Below are 18,574 nucleotides of genomic sequence, written 5' to 3'. Positions count from 1 at the left end.
GTACAATTGGTCAAGATGTGCTCTCTCATGATCAGATTGTATAACCCCTCATAAGTATTTACTTTGTTACCAATAATCCAGCCCTCTAGTGCCTTTAGTGAAGTGTCTACAAAGTCCACCCAGGACTGGGTGCTTGTCTTTTGGGTGTCCCTAAACTTGAGCCTATACTGCTCTGGGGTCAGACCTAACTTTTTAGTCAAGCAACTCTTCATACTGGGGTAGGAGTCTGCATCTTCCCCACTCATGGTTAGGAGCCTATCCCTCCCAGAGTTGGGAACTAACTCCCAAAGAAGTGAACCCCGGTACTGAGGCTTGACTCTCCTCATCTGGAGGGCCCTCTCAAAGGCCCCCAGCCACTTATCTATGTCATCCCCCTCTACATAAGCAGGAACCACCCCCTTGGGTAATCTGGGGCAAACTCCCCCACCCATGGACACCTCAGCTTCTTTATCGCTGCTTCCATCTCTTTTCTCTTTGTATGCCCACTTTTTCTTTTCTAGGGCCAGCTTCTCTGCTTCCAAAGCTATGTATGCTAGCTGGGCCTCCAGCTCTCTTTCTCTGATGGATGGGTTCTCTCCTCCTGAAAGGACCCCCTTCCCACCACTAGCTTTGGATCTGCCCCTAGTGACTGTGTTTACTGAGGACCGTTCTTCCTCATCCTCACTTGGGCTCAGATGCCTTCCCTCCCCTGAGTGGTTAGAGCTTGCATCCTCCCTTCTTTCTCCCTCCTCTGGAGCTTCTTCTGACTCTACCTCTTGGACCTCAGCCCATGCTGTCAGGGATGTGATCAGGATTTGCTTCCTGAGATCAGTGGTTGCAGGCAACCCTCTTTCAATACACAACCCCCTAAGCTGGACTACTGTCAGTGTGGGTAGGCTAGCCAGATCAAGCTCCATGGTTCCCTAGTTTTGTGTCAACAAAAACTTTTTGCAAAAATTGGAAACAAGAATTTAGAAAAATTACAAAAATTCAATAATTGAAATTAATCCAAATTAAAAATTAAAAACAATTTTTGCACTAGGACAATTTAAAGGATTTTTAATTTGTTTTACCTAAAACTGTAACGTGATATTGAACACAAGTACAGGATCCTGTCGCTGCTTCCAATTATGTTGGAAAATGGGTTATTGGTAGGGCAGGTAGGTACCTACACCTAGCAACAAGCCACTAACCTCCACATAGGTACAGTTAGGTCTCAGTAAATTAATCCCAGCTCAACCCTTGGTAGCTTGGCAACGAGCGTCAAGGCTTAATTTAGGAGACAAAGTGTAAAGCATTCAAATATCACAAAACAGTAATTAAATAAAACACAGGAAACAGTTTAAAAATCCAAAACCAATTTATAAAAATAGTTTATATTTATATCTTTAAAATGACACAAAAACGATTAAAATCGGTTCAGGGGAACCGGAGATATGAATTTTTAAAGAATTATTACTTTTCTAGCGCTTAGAAACAAAAAGCGGCAATCGGGTCATCTGGTTGCACCTCGACCGGGGCAAAGTCAAACTTTCAGGCCGACCGCGATGGAGCCCTGCTCGGCTACAGGTCGCGGGAGGCCTCGGTTAAAAAGTTACCTTCTGACTTAGTCTTTATTTTGAAGTTTTTCTTCACCGGGACGAACCTGCCAGTTGAATCTGACCTCCTGGAGCCCTTGTCCGGATACGCGATGTGGGTTTCCTCGGTGGAGACTTTTACCTTCGGACTTAGTCGTTTTTTCGAGATGAAAATCCTTCGACCGGGGTAAACCTGGATCTTGATCCGACGTCCATGGAGCCCTTCTCGGATACGATGGCTGGGAGGTCCCGGTCAACTTTTTACGTTCGGACTTAGTCTCTTTTTTGGATGTTTTTCTTTACCGGGACGAACCACGAAGTCAGGCCGGGTCGCAGTTGAGGCAAGCCGGCTAGAATTTCCGCGGCGGGTCGGTCCCTCTCTGGAGCTTTTTTCCAAAAATTCTCAAATCTTTTCCAAACTTCTGGGGCTTCACCCAGATGTTCTTTTAAGGTTCTTTTGGGGTCCACAGCTCACCCCAAGGGTCCAGAAGTTCTGTGATGGTCCTTGGGGGGTGCGGACTCCAACTCCCAGAATGCACCTGGCGCAAACTCCTTTTTGGCCACTGGACAGTGGTCAGCTGGTCGCTTTCTTCAGGAGTTGGTGCAGGGGACTCTGGTTTAGCAATTTTTCACCTGTAGCAAACAGGGAGTCCCTCCTTGAACCAGTTGAAGCCAGGCAAAGTCCTTCTTGTGGTGAAGCCCAAGTGTGCAGCTGGTGCAGTCCTTCTGAGTGCAGGGTCCAGGTGCAGGCCAGGGGTCCAGCAGGGCAGTCCTTCTTCTTCTTTAGTTCCTTTCTTGTTGATTTCTGGAGGGGATCTGAGGCGTGGGTGCAGGTCTGCCAGTTTTATCCTTGCTCCTGGGTGAAAAGCAGGGGGGTCCTGGTCCTCCAATCAGGTACAGGGTCGTCCCCCTGTGATGACCACTTCCTGGGAAGTGTGGCAAAAATCCATCCCAAAAGGCAAGAGTCTCCAAAAATCCAACATGGCTGAATCTGATTTTTGGAGGTTACATCTGGCTGAGCCCACCCACTGGTGTGGCTAAAAATCATGAACACACCCCTCTCCTGCCCTCTCCTAATCTAATCAAGGGGGTACCTAGTTGTCTGGGGTTGTAGGATGTGAGGGTGTTGCTGGGTGCTGCAAATGTCCTTCTCTGCCTTTGAAGACCAGTTTGGCAGCCCTCCCCCTTCCTGCCTCACCATCTGCTGAGGGGAGATTCTCTCCCCCAAGCACATTCCTTTGTGTGAAGTCAGGCCACTTCACACCTCATCAAGGTAGCCTGGCAGAAGCTGCTGCAGGCTGGCCAATCAGAGCACAGCAGCAAAAACAATGCAGAGCTGAAATTGGCAACTTTTTAGGTAAAGTCTAAACTTTTTACCTGGACAAGTTATATTAAATCCAACAACTGGAAGTTGTAGGATTTATTACAACAATTAATTTGATACCAAATTCTTGGTATACAACATTTAAGGAGACTTTAAAATTTAAAATAAAGTCTGCCCATTCTAGCCTATGAAGGCCATTTACTTCAATGAGGGAAAAACGAATTTGGCTGTTTTTACCTCACCAGGGCTTATAAATCTATTTTTATAAAGTCCCTGCTTATAGTTACATGGCACCCAGCCCTAGGGGCACATAGGGCACACCTTAGGGGTGACTTATATGTAAAAATAAGGTAGTTTAACACTTTGGAAGTACCTTTAATTCCAAAGTCAAATTTGCATATAACTTTAATTTAAAAGCAGCCAGCAAGGCAGGCTTGCTTTTAAAATGACACTGGGCACCTCAGCAATGCACCTAGGTGTGCACCACCTATGCTGTGGTCCCTAAACCTACATGCCCTACCATATACTAGGGACTTATAGGTAGGTTAACTTAGCCAATTATAATTAGCCTAATTTGCATATCCATTTTACACAGAGCACAGGCCCTGGGACTGGTTAGCAGTACCCAGGGCACCATCAGAGTCAGGAAAACACCAGCATAAAGTGGAAAATGGGGGCAAAAAGTTATGGGGCCTCTGCAATCAGCCCTGTTTTCTCACACTGAGTAAATGCGTTCTGCTTCTGTCAGAATGTGAGAGAGGTAGAAGATAGGATGCTCCAATCCATTGTCATCTTGTCTTTGAAGTAGAACCGCCCCTATGGCTCTTTCCAAAGTATCAGTCACTACTATGAATTTCTTAGTAGTAACAGGAGGTCCTAAAATGGGTGCTTGAGTGAAGGACCTCTTTAGATCTTGAAAGGCCCATTCTGCACTATTGGGCCAGACAAATCCCTTCTTCAAGTTTTCTTTTTTTATAGTTTGTGTGATTTAACTTTGTTTGGTGGGCAAAGTCCTGAATAAATTGTCGATAGAAGTTCGAAAGCCCAAGAAAACACTGAGTTTCTTTTACAGAAGAGGGAGAGGAGCAGTCTAGGATGGCTCTTACTTCGTCTGGGTCCATGACTATTCCCGTCAGATTGAAGCAGAAGCCTAGATACATTACTTCAGTCTTGTGGAATTCACACTTCTCTGGTTTACAATATAATTTATTCTGTTTGAGTCTTTCCAGAACCTGCATTACATGTTCAGTATGTTGTTCAGAGTTATGGGAATATATCAGGATATTGTCCAGATAGATCACAACATTTAGATTCAATAAGTCAGAAAACACAGAATCCATGAATCATTGGAAAACAGAAGGTGCATTGGTGAAGTCAAAGGGCATGACTCAATATTCATAGTGACCAAATTGAGTACGGAAGGCTGTTTTCCATTTATCTCCTTCCCTGATAAGCATAAGATGATAGGCTCCTCTTAGATCTAATTTAGTGAACATTGTGGTTCCTTGGATAGCGTCCAGTATATCCCTAATTAAGGGTAAGGGATAACGATCCTTGATTGTTATTCTATTGAGTCTGCAAAAGTTGATACAGGGACGCAAATATTTCATTTTCTTAGGAACGAAGAAAAGAGGAGCCCCAGCAAGAGATGAAGAAGGAGCAATTAACCCATTATTTAAGTTGTCATTTAAGTATACTTTGAGTACCTTCTTTTCTTGATCAGTCAATGAATACATCCGCACAAATAGAACAACTTTGTCCGGAACCAATGGAATAGCACAGTTATAGATACGATGAGGAGGTAAGATGGGGGTTGCAAGGCTTCTTAAAGATGTCAGAGTATTCCTGATAACAATTAGGTACTCCCTGAATCACATTAATAGAGTTATCGGTGTTATTGGGAGAATGATAGAACCCTTTGGGAGACCAATACGAGTTGGTAGAATAGCAATTTTGTTGACAAAACTGAGATGTCAAGGATATTATTCTCGTTTCCCAATTGATGTATGGGTTGTGCTGGGTTAACCAAGGTATTCCTAAAATCATTGTGTGGTTCGGCAAGGATATGAGATCAAAAGCAATATGTTCTTGGTGTCTTCCAAAATGCAGACAGAGAGTAGGAGTATACTCCACCACAGGCACTGAGGTTAAGGGAGAGCCATCTACAGTGTGTACTTGCTCTGGCATTTCCTTTGGAACACGTGGAATTCCTTTATCCTTGGCACAGATCACGTCTAAATAGATACCACTGGCTCCACAGTCCACAAGCGGAAAGAGCTGTTCTTCCTGGCCTTGTGAAATTTGTAATGTAACTGATAAGATAAACAAGGTGGACATATTTTTTTGGGAGGAACGTATTGACGGTACTTCAGCTCCTCCCATCCCCTACCTCCTTACAGGAGACGGGAGGAGGAGTTTCCTGAAGGTCTGGAAGGACGAACTGGGCAACTATGAATCAGATGACCAGTCTTCCCACAATAAAGGCAAATACCTTTTTGTCTTTTATCCTCCTTTCAGAATCAGATAGAGGACCACAAACAATATCTATCTGCATGGGTTCTTCTGAAGAAGATGGAGATGCTTCAGAATGGACTTCGTCAGATCGCCTGCTTATGGTGCGATTAGCTCCAGACTCATGTGGTACTCGAGTTCTTCTTTTTTCCATCTTGCGTTCTCATAATCTATATTCTATGTTCATTGCTTGGTCCATTAGTTCTTTCAAAGATAGAATTGGAATGGAATGTACCAATTCATCCTTGATTTCTTCTCGAAGTCCTCGGCGGAACAAGGGTACAAAGGTGCGTTCCACCCAAGTGGTTTCGGCTGCCAACTATTTGAAGCGAGTTATATATTGTAAAACGTACTGATTACCTTGCTGTATATCACATAAGGCCTCCTCCACAGCTGCTTCCAACCCAGGCCATTCAAACATCTGCTTGAAAAGTTAAAAAAAAAGCAGAATAATTATTCAGGACAGGATCTTCTGCGTAGATCAAGGGAGTCTCCCAAGCTAGTGCAGGGCCAGACAAGGCACTGATTAGATAACCCACGTTGGCCTTATCAGAGGAAAATTGTATCGGACGAAAGGCAAAGACCATTAAGGCATCCAGAAATTCTTCTATCTTATGCAGATCCCCAGAATATCGACGTGATGAAGTGGACAAGGGTGGTACATCCATTGACCGGGAAGACAAGACTTGTCTTAGTGCGGTATTCTCAGCCTGCAATTGTTGTAATTCTTGAGCTTGTTGTTGGACCGTCAACAACATGGCTTGTGCATTTTCTACAATGTCTCCCTGTGGTCCTTCCATGGTTATCTCACAACACTGATTCTTTTGGCCTTGCAATCTGTCATGATTTGCAAGATGCTTCTCACCTTTGACTGAAGAATTTGAAAGAGCACCCGGTCTTCTGTTGATTCTGGACTGACCAAGATAAGGGTGACCCTTTCTAGTAGCCATGGTGCTGCTTGACAGGAAATGCCTAAGCAGACCGTACCCTCCAGAAGGAGTCCAAGAGGAAAATACCCAATAATTGTGGGAAAAACCTCAGAACAGGAACTCCTGAAAAAGAGGAAAAAACAAGAGTGAAAAAAGGAAGAAATTGTAAAAGTCTCAATCAGAGTAACAGGAACTGGAGAAAACACAATGAACAGGAGCGAGGATCACCACTGAGAGGAAGTGTTTGCAACGCAAAGAAGACCAGAACTGAAAGACTTATATACTTGGAGACAGGAAGTGACAAACAGGAAGAAGGAGTGACACCATCTTGGATTGAGAATGCCACATAGGAAAGTATAGGAAAAAAGTAGTAGTATAGAAGGAAAAAGAAAGAAGGCATGCTGGGAAAAAGGAACACCAAGAAGAAGACAACATGGATATCAGAATCAGAAAAGAAGTTAAGTTGTAAAACAAGAAGAAGAAAAAGGAAGAAAGAATAGGGCTCCCCACCAGGTAAGCAAGGGAAGAGGTATCAGGCATGCAGACAGGAAGAGCGGCGCGACCGGGAGCACGAAATATGCTTACCCGACTGCACCGACAGGCAAAAACATGGGCTGCGGCGAAGCCGCCGCTCCGAGTATCAGAGCGTTGGCCCAACCGCGTTGCGCAGAAGGGACGCCGCAGTAGAGCGCGGCATCACAGTTGTGTGCCGAGGAGAAAAAGGTGTAGCTTCCCAATGTTAGTGGTGTGCCCTCCAGACATCTGTTAAAACTACGGCAGACTCAAAAGACGGTATAGGTGATCGACCAGGTCCAGGGGATGGGCTTTGCGGGCACCACCGATTAACTCAGTGATTTATGACACCATTCCAATCACCCCCTAATTATCGTGAGCCCTTCTGGAAGTCCACCCCAAACCCTGGTAACCAAGGGCCTGATTACAAGTTTGCCAGTCGGACCGTCAAGACGGCGGTCCCAAAATGCCCACTGGGTCAATGGTCCCCAGACCACTGTATTATGATGTATACAGGCAGAACATCCACCCACCAAGCTAAAGTGCAGACCGCCAGGGGCACGGCAGTCTGCTATTATGGTGGTCCGTACTCTGGCACCGTCAGCACCGCGGCCAACCACCAAGCCTATTACAAACACACATCTGATGTGGTGGTCTCCTTGCAGCAGTCAGCCAATGGCAGTCGGCCAGCGCGACCTGCGTTCAGCAAAGTAATAGACAAGTGCACATTGGATGAATTCAAAAACATCACATCTGGCAATTATGGGCCCAGTGGACTCACCTGCAAATCTCACTATAAAACATACCCTTTCACAGACCATCATCCCTTGCCTCTCCACTGCAGCACAGCAAGACAGAGACCACACTACTTTTTGTAATTTTTGTCACATTAGGCAGACCTTTTTGCCCATCCCATTTTTTACCTTACACACACTTCTACTATGTTTTCATTTTTTGTCCCAAATATCACTTGTCCTGTTTACTTTGTCACTGTCACCCACTTTATTTTCAGTCATGTCAAGCACCAAACATCCATGTTTTTCCGAGGATGAGTTGAAAGTCATGGTGGATGAAATCATAAGAGTAGGGCCACAATTGTTTGGAGCACAAGTCCAACATAATCCTCTCAGTAGGAAAATGGAAATTTAGCAAAGGATAGTCAACAGAGTGAATGCTGTAGGCACCTTGTGCACAAAGGGGGACATTAGTAAAAGGTGGAATGACCTGATGGGTAAGGTGCAGACCCTGGGCTCCAGGCAACAGATGGAGGCTCACAAGACTAGCAGTGGCCCTTCCAGTGCCCCATTCAACCAAACTCTTTCCATAGGAGACGAAGGTCTTGGCCATCCTGCATCCTGAGGGCCTGACAGGAATACCTGGTGGAGAGGAGTCAGTTAAGTTACAACCCAAAAACCGCTGCCAAACTACAATTTCCTGCATGCTCACAGCTCAGCCTTTGCTGCTGTCATTCATTCACTATTCTAACATACAATACCTGGAGATTATGAGCTGTAAGACTGTCCATATGTGCTGTTGGACTAAAGATCACACTTACCAAGGCACATCACATGCCATAAGCTGGAATAGTACCTGTAAGTTTAGCAACATCAGTAAATCAACCTGGGTCTCATGTTACATCTTAACATGTAAATGTATGCTCCAACCTAAATACAGTCTACCCACAAAATGTAATACCCAATATTTCTATAGTGTGTTAAGTAGAGAAATAGACCTGACTACAACTCACAGGAGCAACACCAAAGGATGATGGACGGAGTGCTGAACAATACACACACTCACCCCCAGTCACAGATCTGGGTTTAATCCATCATTCTTTTGTTCACCATGCCACCCCAGTTTGGACCCAGCCATATGCAAATCAGTCTTGACCCTGTTCCTCATGGGAGCAGTCCAGCCCGAACTGCCAGGCCAGGTCCTCCCTGGACTGGAAACAAGCATCCTGGGACCGGTTTCAGGGTTTCACCCTTCATCAGCCAGGCTAGCTTAAATCCAGTGGCACAGTGAGCAAGGGACCCACGTCTGGGCATACCCTTCCCACATAGGGCAACTTTAGCAACACAAAAGGATGATGGACAGAGTGCTGAACATTGCAAATACTCACCCCCAGTCACAGATCTGGGATTAATCCATTGTTCTTTTGCTCACCATGCCACCACAGTTTGGACCTAGTCACATGCAAATCAGTCTTGACCCTCTTCCTCATGGGAACAGTCCAGCCCGAACTGCCAGGCCAGGTCCTCCCCGGACCGCAAACAAGCATCCTGGGACCGGTTTCAGGGTTTCACCCTTCATCAGCCAGGCTAGCTTAAATCCAGTTGCACAGTGAGCAAGGGACCCACGTCTGGGCAAACTCTTCCCACATAGGGCAACTTTAGCAACACAAAAGGATGCTGGACAGAGTGCTGAACAGTGCAAACAGTCACCCCCAGTCACAGATCTGGGTTTAATCCATTGTTCATTTGCTAACCATGCCACCCCAGTTTGGACCCAGCCATATGCAAATCAGTCTTGCCCCTCTTCCTCATGGGGACAGTCTAGCCCGAACTGCCAGGCCAGGTCCTCGCTGGACCGAAAACAAGCATCCTGGGACCGGTTTCAGGGTTTCACCCTTCATCAGCCAGGCTAGCTTAAATCCAGTGGCACAGTGAGCAAGGGACCCACGTCTGGGCATACCCTTACCCCACATAGGGCAACTTTAGCAACTGACAGGAGGCCCTATTCCTGCAACTCCAACCACCAGCCCAGTGTTCACGTTCCCAAAGACACATGTGTGTGAACTCTCAAATGAAGTTTATTCACCTGGGAGCATGCCATTTGTATAGTTTGTGAATTAGAGGGATTGACCTGACTGCAAAGCCCAGGAGGGCCTGTTCATGTAACTCCAGCCACCAGCCTAGTGTTTACCTTCCCAAAGACACCTCTGTGTGAACTCTCAAATGAAGTTTACTCACCTAGTAGTATGCCATTTGTCTAGTGTGTGAAGTAGAGGGATTGACCTGACTGCATAGCCCAATATGCCCTGTTCCTGTGATTACAAACAGCAGCCCAGTGTTTACTTTACAAAAGACACCTGTGTGTGAACTCTCAAATGAAGTTTACTCACCTGGGAGTATGCCATTTGTCTAGTGTGTGAAATAAAGGGAGTGACCTGACTGCAAAGCCCAATAGACTTGTTCCTATGATTCCAAACACCAGCCCAGTGTTTACTTTCCCATAGATACCTGTGTGTGAACTCTCAAATGAGGTTTACTAACCTGGTTGTATGCCATTTGTCTAGTGTGTGAAGTAGGAGGACTGACCTGACTGCAAAGCCCAATAGGCCCTGTTCCTATGATTCTAAACACCAGCCCAGTGTTTACTTTCCCCAAGACACCTGTATGTGTACTTGCAAATGAAGTTTACTCACATGGTAGTATGTTATTAGTCTTGTGTGTGAAGTAGAGGGATTGACCTGATTGCAAAGCTCAATAAGCCTTTGTTTCCGTAACTCAGAGACATGTCTGTCTAACTAGCTCCATCCTGACCTGATATCCACAAATTAAACTAGTGAGGACAGAAATTACACCTTACCAAGTATGTACACCAAGTATTCCTAAGGCCTTAATCTGCATCAACAGATTGGTAGAGGCAGCAAACAAATTAACACATCACTGCACACATGACGACTGCAGATATAGATACATCGAAGTTGTGTGTTTGCCTGTATCATACTCAATTGGGCTTCCAAATGGGCAAATGCACATGTTGCCTCTCCAATATGTTGGTGTCACTGTTAGAAAGATGTCAGTTTCATTCCCTCATCCAAACTGCAGAGGAGATCAGCACATCTACTGAGCTGCTTGAGTCCAATTGTCTCGGCAATATTCACACATGTCATGTCAAGTACTCTAATGCTATAGCAACATGGCACAATAGGCTAACCTTCAAATTAAGAATGCTGTGATATAAAACCTTTGGAGGTCGATGGCACACTTCAACCAATAACCATGTACTCTCTTACTCAGGTCCAGCTGGCATAGCCCCTGGGCAGGCCTGGTCCACTAACGAGACCACTACTCTACCCCCAGACGAAGCCCTCAATGACCGCAACACTCCTGGACTTGTGAACATGGAGGGCAGTCCTGGCACATCTGGGCTTACAACGTGCCCACAACCTGTGTACCTAGTACAGTTTCCACCATCTTGTGCCCCTCAGTCCTGGATCCTGAGGTCCAATCCAACACTCCTGGCACTGGGGATCCAGGTCTTAGTTGAAGAGGGCACCCTGTGACAAGGGCACAAGCTTGTGGGGGTAGGGTCTGTGGGAGGGATACTGTGCGCCAACAGAGTGAGGCCACTGGAGTCACTCAGGACCAGGATACCATCAGTCAAGTCTTGGGTCTCTATCAGGAGTCTCAAGACATGACAGGCCAGGTATTGACTGAAATCCGGGAAATGAAGCAGTTGCAGAGGGAAATGCAGAGGGACATTGTAGGAAAGTACCATCTTGCCTGACATGGTACCCCCATTTCTACTTGTATGTATGTTTGTTTTTGCCTGTGTCACTGGGATCCTGCTAGCCAGGACCCCAGTGATCATAAAGTATGCCCTGTATGTGTTCCCTGTGTGGTGCCTAACTGTATCACTGGGGCTCTGCTAACCAGAACCTCAGTGTTTATGCTCTCTCTGCTTTTAAAATTGTCACTGCAGGCTAGTGACTAATTTTAACAATTCTAATTGGCACAATTTAACACCCTTATAATTCCCTAGTACATGGTACCTAGGTACCCAGGTATTGGGGTTTCAGGAGATCCCTATGGGCTCTCAGACAATTCTTACACAAGACTGCCACTGCAGCCTGAGTGAAATAATGTCCACATTATTTCACAGCCATTTTACACTGCACTCAAGTAACTTATAAGTCACCTATATGTCTAACCCTCACTTAGTGAAGGTTAGGTGCAATGTTACTAAGTGTGAGGGCACCCTGGCACTAGCCAAGGTGCCCCACATTTTTCAGGGTAATTGTCCCGGACTTTGTGAGTGCGGGACGCTATTACACACGTGAACTACATTTAGGTCAATACCTATGTGTAGCTTCGCAATGGTAACTCCGAACATGGCCATGTAACATGTCTAGGATCATGGAATTGTCACCCAAATCACCCCAATACCATCCTGGTATTGGGAGGACAATTCAATGCATCCCCGGGGCTCCAGCATAGAGCCCGGGTACTGCCAAACTAGCTCTCTGGGGTTTTCTCTGCAGCTACCGCTGCTGCCAACCCTCAGACAGGTTTCTGCCTCTCTGGGGCCTGGGCAGCCCAGTCCCAGGAAGGCAGAACAAAGGATTCCCTCTGATAGAGGGTGTTACACCCTCTCCCTTTGGAAATAGGTATTAAGGGCCTGAGAGGAGTAGCCTCTCCTGGCCTCTGGAAATGCTTTGAAGGGCATAGATGGTGCCCTCCTTGCATAAGCCAATCTACACTGGCTCAGGGATCCCCCCAGCCCTGCTCTGGCGCGAAACTGGACAAAGGAAAGGAGAGTGACCACTCCCCTGACCAGCACCTCCCCAAGGGAGGTGCCCAGAGCTCCTCCAGTGTGTCCCAGACCTCTGCCATCTTGAATTGAGAGGTGTGAGGGCACAATGGAGACCTCTGAGTGGCCAGTGCCAGCAGGTGATATCAGAGACCCCTCCTGATAGGTGCTTACGTCTTTCTGTAGCCAATCCTCCTCTGAGGGCTATTTAGTGTCTCTCCTGTGGGATTCTCATCAGATAACAAATGCAAGACCTCACCACAGTTCCTCTGCACTTCTCTCTTTGACTTCTGGCAAGGATCGACCGCTGACTGCTCCAGGACGCCTGCTAAACTGCAACAAAGTAGCAAGAAGACTACCAGCAACATTGCAGCGCCTCATCCTGCCGGCTTTCTCGACTGTTTCCTGGTGGTGCATGCTCTGAGGGCTGTCTGCCTTCACCCTGCACTGGAAGCCAAGAAGAAATCTCCTGTGGGTCGACAGAATCTTCCCCCTGCCAACGCAGGCACCAAACTTCTGCATCACCGGTCCTCTGGGTCCCCTCTCATCTTGATGAGCCTGGTCCTGGAACACAGGAGCTGGATCTCACTGTCCCCGACAGTCCAGTGGCCCTTCTGTCCAAATTGGGTGGAGGTAAGTCCTTGCCTCGCCACGCCAGACAGTAATCCTGTGTGCTGCGTGAACTACAGCTGCAAGGGCTTCTGTGCACTTTTGCAAGACTTCCTTCATGCACAGCACAGCCCAGGTCCCCAGCAGTCTCTCCTGCATTGCCCAACTCGCTGGGTTGGACTCCGACTTCGTGGGACCCTCTTTTGTTGTGCTGAGACGACCGCTGCGCACAGATCTTCTGAACGCCTGTCCAGGTGCTTTGGCGGGTTCTGTCTGCTTCTGTGTGGATTCTCTGTATTGCTGAGCGCCCCTCCTGTCTCTTCCTCCAAGGGGCGGCCTCCTGGTCCTTCCTGGGCCTTGGCAGGACCCAAAATCCTCAACTGTGACTCTTGCAGCTAGCAAGGCTTGTTTGCAGTCATTCTGCGTGGGAATAACTCTGCATCCTCCAGCATGTCGTGGGTCATCTTCTGACCAAAGGAGAAGGTCCTGGCATCTTCCGTTGTTGCAGAATATTTGGCTTCTTCCACCCGGAGGCAGCCCTTTTGCACCTTCATCCAGGGTTTAGTGGGCTCCTGCCCCCCCACTGGACACTTGCGTGACTCTTGGACTTGGTCCCCTTCCTTTGCAGGTCCTCAGGTCCAGGAATCCGTCTTCAGTGCTTTGCAGTCAGTTGTTGTCTTTGCAGAATCCCCTATCTCCACTTTACTGTCTTTCTGGGGTAGTAGGGTAACTTTACTCCTACTTTTCAGGGTCTTGGGTTGGGGTATCTTGGACACCCTTAGTGTTTTCCTATACTCCCAGCGACCCTCTACACACTACACTAGGCCTGGGGTCCATTTGTGATTCACATTCCACTTTTGGAGTATATAGTTTGTGTTGCCCCTAGGCCTATTGTCTCCTATTGCATTCTATTGTGTTCTACAGTGTTTGCCCTACTTTTCTAACTGTTTGCTTACCTGATTTTGGATTTTTGTGTATATTTTGTGTATGTTACTTACCTCCTAAGGGAGTATATCCTCTGAGATACTTTTGGCATATTGTCACTTAAATAAAGTACTTTTATTTTTAGTAACTCTGAGTATTGTGTTTTCTTGTCATATAGGGGGTCATTCTTACTTTGGCGGGCGGCCTCTAACCCCGTCAGAACACCGCACCGCGGTCGAAAGACCGCTGCGGTGATTCTGAGATTTGCCCTGGGCTGGCGGGCGGCCGCCAAAAGGCCGCCCGCCAGCCCAGGGCAAATCAACCTTCCCACGAGGACGCCGGCTCAGAATTGAGCCGGCGTAGTGGGAAGGTGCGACGGGTGCAGTGGCACCCGTCGCGTATTTCAGTGTCTGCATAGCAGACACTGAAATACTTTGCGGGGCCCTCTTACGGGGGCCCCTGCAGTGCCCATGCCATTGGCCCCGCCGCACCCCCTACCGCCATCCTGTTCATGGCGGGTTTCCCGCCATGAACAGGATGGCGGTAGGGGGTGTCTGAATCCCCATGGCGGCGGAGCGCGCTCCGCCGCCATGGAGGATTCAGAAGGGCAGCGGTAAACCGGCGGGTGACCGCCGGTTTACCCTTTCTGACCGCTACTGACGCGCCGCGGTCAGAATGCCCTTCGGAGCACCGCCAGCCTGTCGGCGGTGCTCCCGTGGCCGGTGACCCTGGCGGTCACCGGCCGCCAGGGTCAGAATGAGGCCCATAGTGCTATATGATATAAGTGTTATAGTAGGAGCTTTGCATGTCTCCTAGTTCAGCCTAAGCTGCTCTGCTATAACTACCTCTATCAGCCTAGGCTGCTAGAACACCTCTCATCTACTAATAAGGGATAACTGGACCTGGCCAAGGTGTAAGTACCACAAGGTCCCACTATAAGCCAGGTCAGCCTCCTACAGACATGTGCAAACAAATGGAGTCCCACAGTTTCAACTTGGCCTCCCTAACAGGGGTGCTGAGGAACATCCATACAATCCTGAGCAGAGATTTTCCAACCCAATCTTCCCCTTCTTTTGGAGCAACTACATCAGGCCCAAGTACATCTGTGGCAGCCACAGGAAGGGAGGTTCTACCAGCGACACGACCTCCCACAGACACCCCTGCCCATGTTGCAGCTGATCCCCTTGACCTCAGAAGCATCCAGGAGGTGCAGATGGCAAGACACCCACCATTACCAGTAAGAAACCTCTTCCTTTGTGTGTCACTTATACACTCTGTGGACTGATCCTGAACCACATTCAATTTCCAATGGAAGGAGTATTCTGGGCTTTGGACTTCTAATGGTATGGCATCTACTCCAATGACTTCATTCACCAGAACGGACCCCCTCACATTACATTTTTATTTATTTCAGTAACAAACTTTATTTATGTAGTGTCACTGCAATACATTCACCCATCACAAACTAATTGCCTGCTGTCTTCAAATTAACATTTAGCCTTGTAGATATGTCAGACCATGTGAACCATACAATGAAGATTCAAGGTACTTGTGCAAGCAGGGATATGTTGCATGTACACAGTGACCAGCTCAGGATTACAACCATTCCACACAAACACATATATACAAGTGTCTTGTCAAAGAAGAAATTGTATTATATTGTTCAGCGTTTAGGCTGTCAATATGTCTGAAAACTAGCAAATCATACATGATTGAATCATACCAGGTAAATCATCAAATGTACAGTTACAGTCCACCAGACCACGGAAGGAAGGGATTTATCAGACATTGTCCTGTACAATAGGCAAACACTAAAGTGTTTGATGTCATCAGCTGCAGCCATATTGCCTACTACACAAAAGTAATCCAACATCATGTAATGCAAGACTCAGAAAGATGGCAGTACATTAGTTTCTGATCACTGGGCCATTGATATCCAGTGCTTCAGTATCTGGTGGTATAACCCAAAGAAATGTCAGCGATGGGTCACAGGCACTTTGGCCTACAGTGATGAAACACATCACCAGCTATATTCAGTTTATACAAAAGCAGTGTTTTGCAATGAGAAGGGAAACTAATATCAGTTTGGCCTAGGGCTACATATTTTCTGACCAAATGATGATGCACATGATGCATCAGAACCACCACATTACAAGGAACAAGTCCAATAGAGTCTTCCAAACGTCCATCCTGTCACTGTGAAAGCTGTCTTGGCACAGGTCTTGTACACCCAAAGTAGGTGACCTACATTCCCAGGAACAATCCATGTCCACTTCATATGTCCAAACTGCATCATGTACCTGCCAATGTCTCAACTCTCAAATGTCCACATGAAGACGTCATGGTGAAGGTACCTGAACAAAGAACAAAACAAGAGTATTGTGATGAAACCATACATATGACAAAAGTCACATAGCAAGCTTCTGGAGAACAAAGTACATTATACAAACAAAGCAACCTCATCAAGATGTGGATGTGTCAAAAGCTACCTCATCATCCTTTGGTTGATTTTGCCTGAGCATCAGCTCTCTAACTATTTCCAATATTATACTCCACACATTATCACAGCTATAGTTCATTGTAAAGTCAAAGTCATAACATCTCATGACATACACGCCAAGAAGAAGCTGTTGATAAGATGTTGTTGCAAGTCAGCTCCTTCCTCTTCACCACTATCATCTTCATTAGGATTCTCACCTGGTGGCACCGCAGGCTCCCCCTCCTCTGCGATGTAAGGGATGTTCCTCCACAAGGAGATGTTATGGACCAGGCAGCATGCCACAGTGATCTGACACACTTTCCAGGGCGAGTAGAGGAGGGCTCCCCCAGTCCTGTCCAGACAGTGAAATGTGGCCTTCATTAGCCTAAAAGCCTGCTCCGCTGCCCGCCATATTCTTCCATGAGCCTCATTGAAGCAGACTTCCCCTGTCGTAGTTGGATTCCTCTGCGGTGTTGGATATGCTGAGTATCCTGCTTTATGAGACATAAGTGTAGCACCTAACATTGCACACACAAAAACAGGACAGATGCGACTTACCAACAAGCCAGGCCCTCTGTAGTTGCAGTTGTGACATCAGCTGGGGTTTGGTGCTATTCCACAGTACAAAGGAATCATAAGCTGATCCTTGGAACCGGGCACAGATATTTGAGATGTAGAGATCTGACAAGCAGACAACTTGCACTTTGATAGAATGGAAGTGCTTCCTGTTGCAGTAGACTTGTTCACTAGCCTGCAGAGGCACCAAGGCCATCAGTGGCTCCCACCCCATGTAGGAGGTGGGCAAGACCATTGAGGTCAGCCTTCACATTGGCTAAATCCTCACGTCTGGGGAGCCTGATATAGCTGTCAATGTGTTTAATCATTGCTGATAGAATGTCTTTTAACACACCACTAAACCTAGGTTGGGACATACCACCAGATATGGCCACTGTATACTGGGAGTATCCTGTGGCCAGGAAGTATAATACTGCCATGAGTTGAACTGTTGGTAGTATGCATGTTGGATTAGTGTTTTCAGTCATCAGATCTCGCTCCAACTGACAACATAAATCCTCAATTGTTTGCCTATTTGGATAGTACTGTTTGATGATGTGTCATTCTTTCATATTTTGATGGTCTGGCAATGGACGGTTGTAGGAAAGTAGCCTCTTTCTAACTTGGTTACCCCACTTTTGGCCTGTTTGTCAGTGTGTTTGACTGTGTCTACTGGGATCCTGCTAAGCAGCTAAGTAACTAGTATTCTACTGGGAGTTTTTTCTTTGAGCATCGCGCTTTTCCTATGTGGGTGCATTACAGACCTCATATTTTGGCAGAGTGCTTATCTTGAAGAGGCAAATGCATTTCTGAACATTCTACATTATTATTATAGTTACTTGCCTAAATGTGCTTCAGGAAATCTGCTTGAGCTCAAGTACTGCAAAAAGTGACAGTGCAATTTTAAAAGAACATTTGCGTGACTGTTCTTTCTCTAATAGCATAACTCTTGGATTTAAATTGTGTCCTTCATTCCTGTGTTTCAGGTTTGTGGAATTTGCTTTTGAAGGGTTTTTCACACACACAGTGAAACCAAACCACCCTTTCTGTTTAAACCCAGAGTGGACATTTGTATTTCTTGGATTGTTTTTGTTCCTTTTTGTTTAACCCTATGCTTCAGGAAAGTTCTATGTGATATAATGAATGCCCTTGTTTGTCTTTCTTGTGCATGATAAGTGCAACCACAGTTCTAATTGTAGTGTGCAACAGTGAATCTCTGTGAAGCCAGCCCTAGTGTCCCAGTACTTATTGTTTTGGTACTCACTTTGGGCTTTTGGTAATGCAGTGTTAGTAAATGTGTCAACAGTTATTATTATCCAAGAAAAGTGCTGGAGCATCCCGGTATTCTTCTACCACTCCTGTGCCCATATCAGAAAGAGAGATTCAGTTTCAATGAAGTTGAGTGCACTAACTACTCTACTATCACTCAGCAACAATGACTTGCCTCCCCCCGAAGATACAGGGTGCCTGGCTGGACCGGCAAGACGTGGGAGTGTTTTGTCTCTTTCTCTTCCACTCCCCCTTTCCTTTTGGGACACCTGTCGGGGTTTCTGTGTTCACCAGGAAGTGCAGAGAGGTGTTCCAGGAGGTCGGGGGCATTCCATCGCCCCTGCATCCTGCTTTTCAGGTGAGTGGC

The sequence above is a fragment of the Pleurodeles waltl genome, chromosome 2_1 (assembly GCF_031143425.1).
Source record: "Pleurodeles waltl isolate 20211129_DDA chromosome 2_1, aPleWal1.hap1.20221129, whole genome shotgun sequence".
Classification (NCBI taxonomy): Eukaryota; Metazoa; Chordata; class Amphibia; order Caudata; family Salamandridae; genus Pleurodeles; species Pleurodeles waltl.
Note: the sequence above shows the minus strand (reverse complement) of the source record.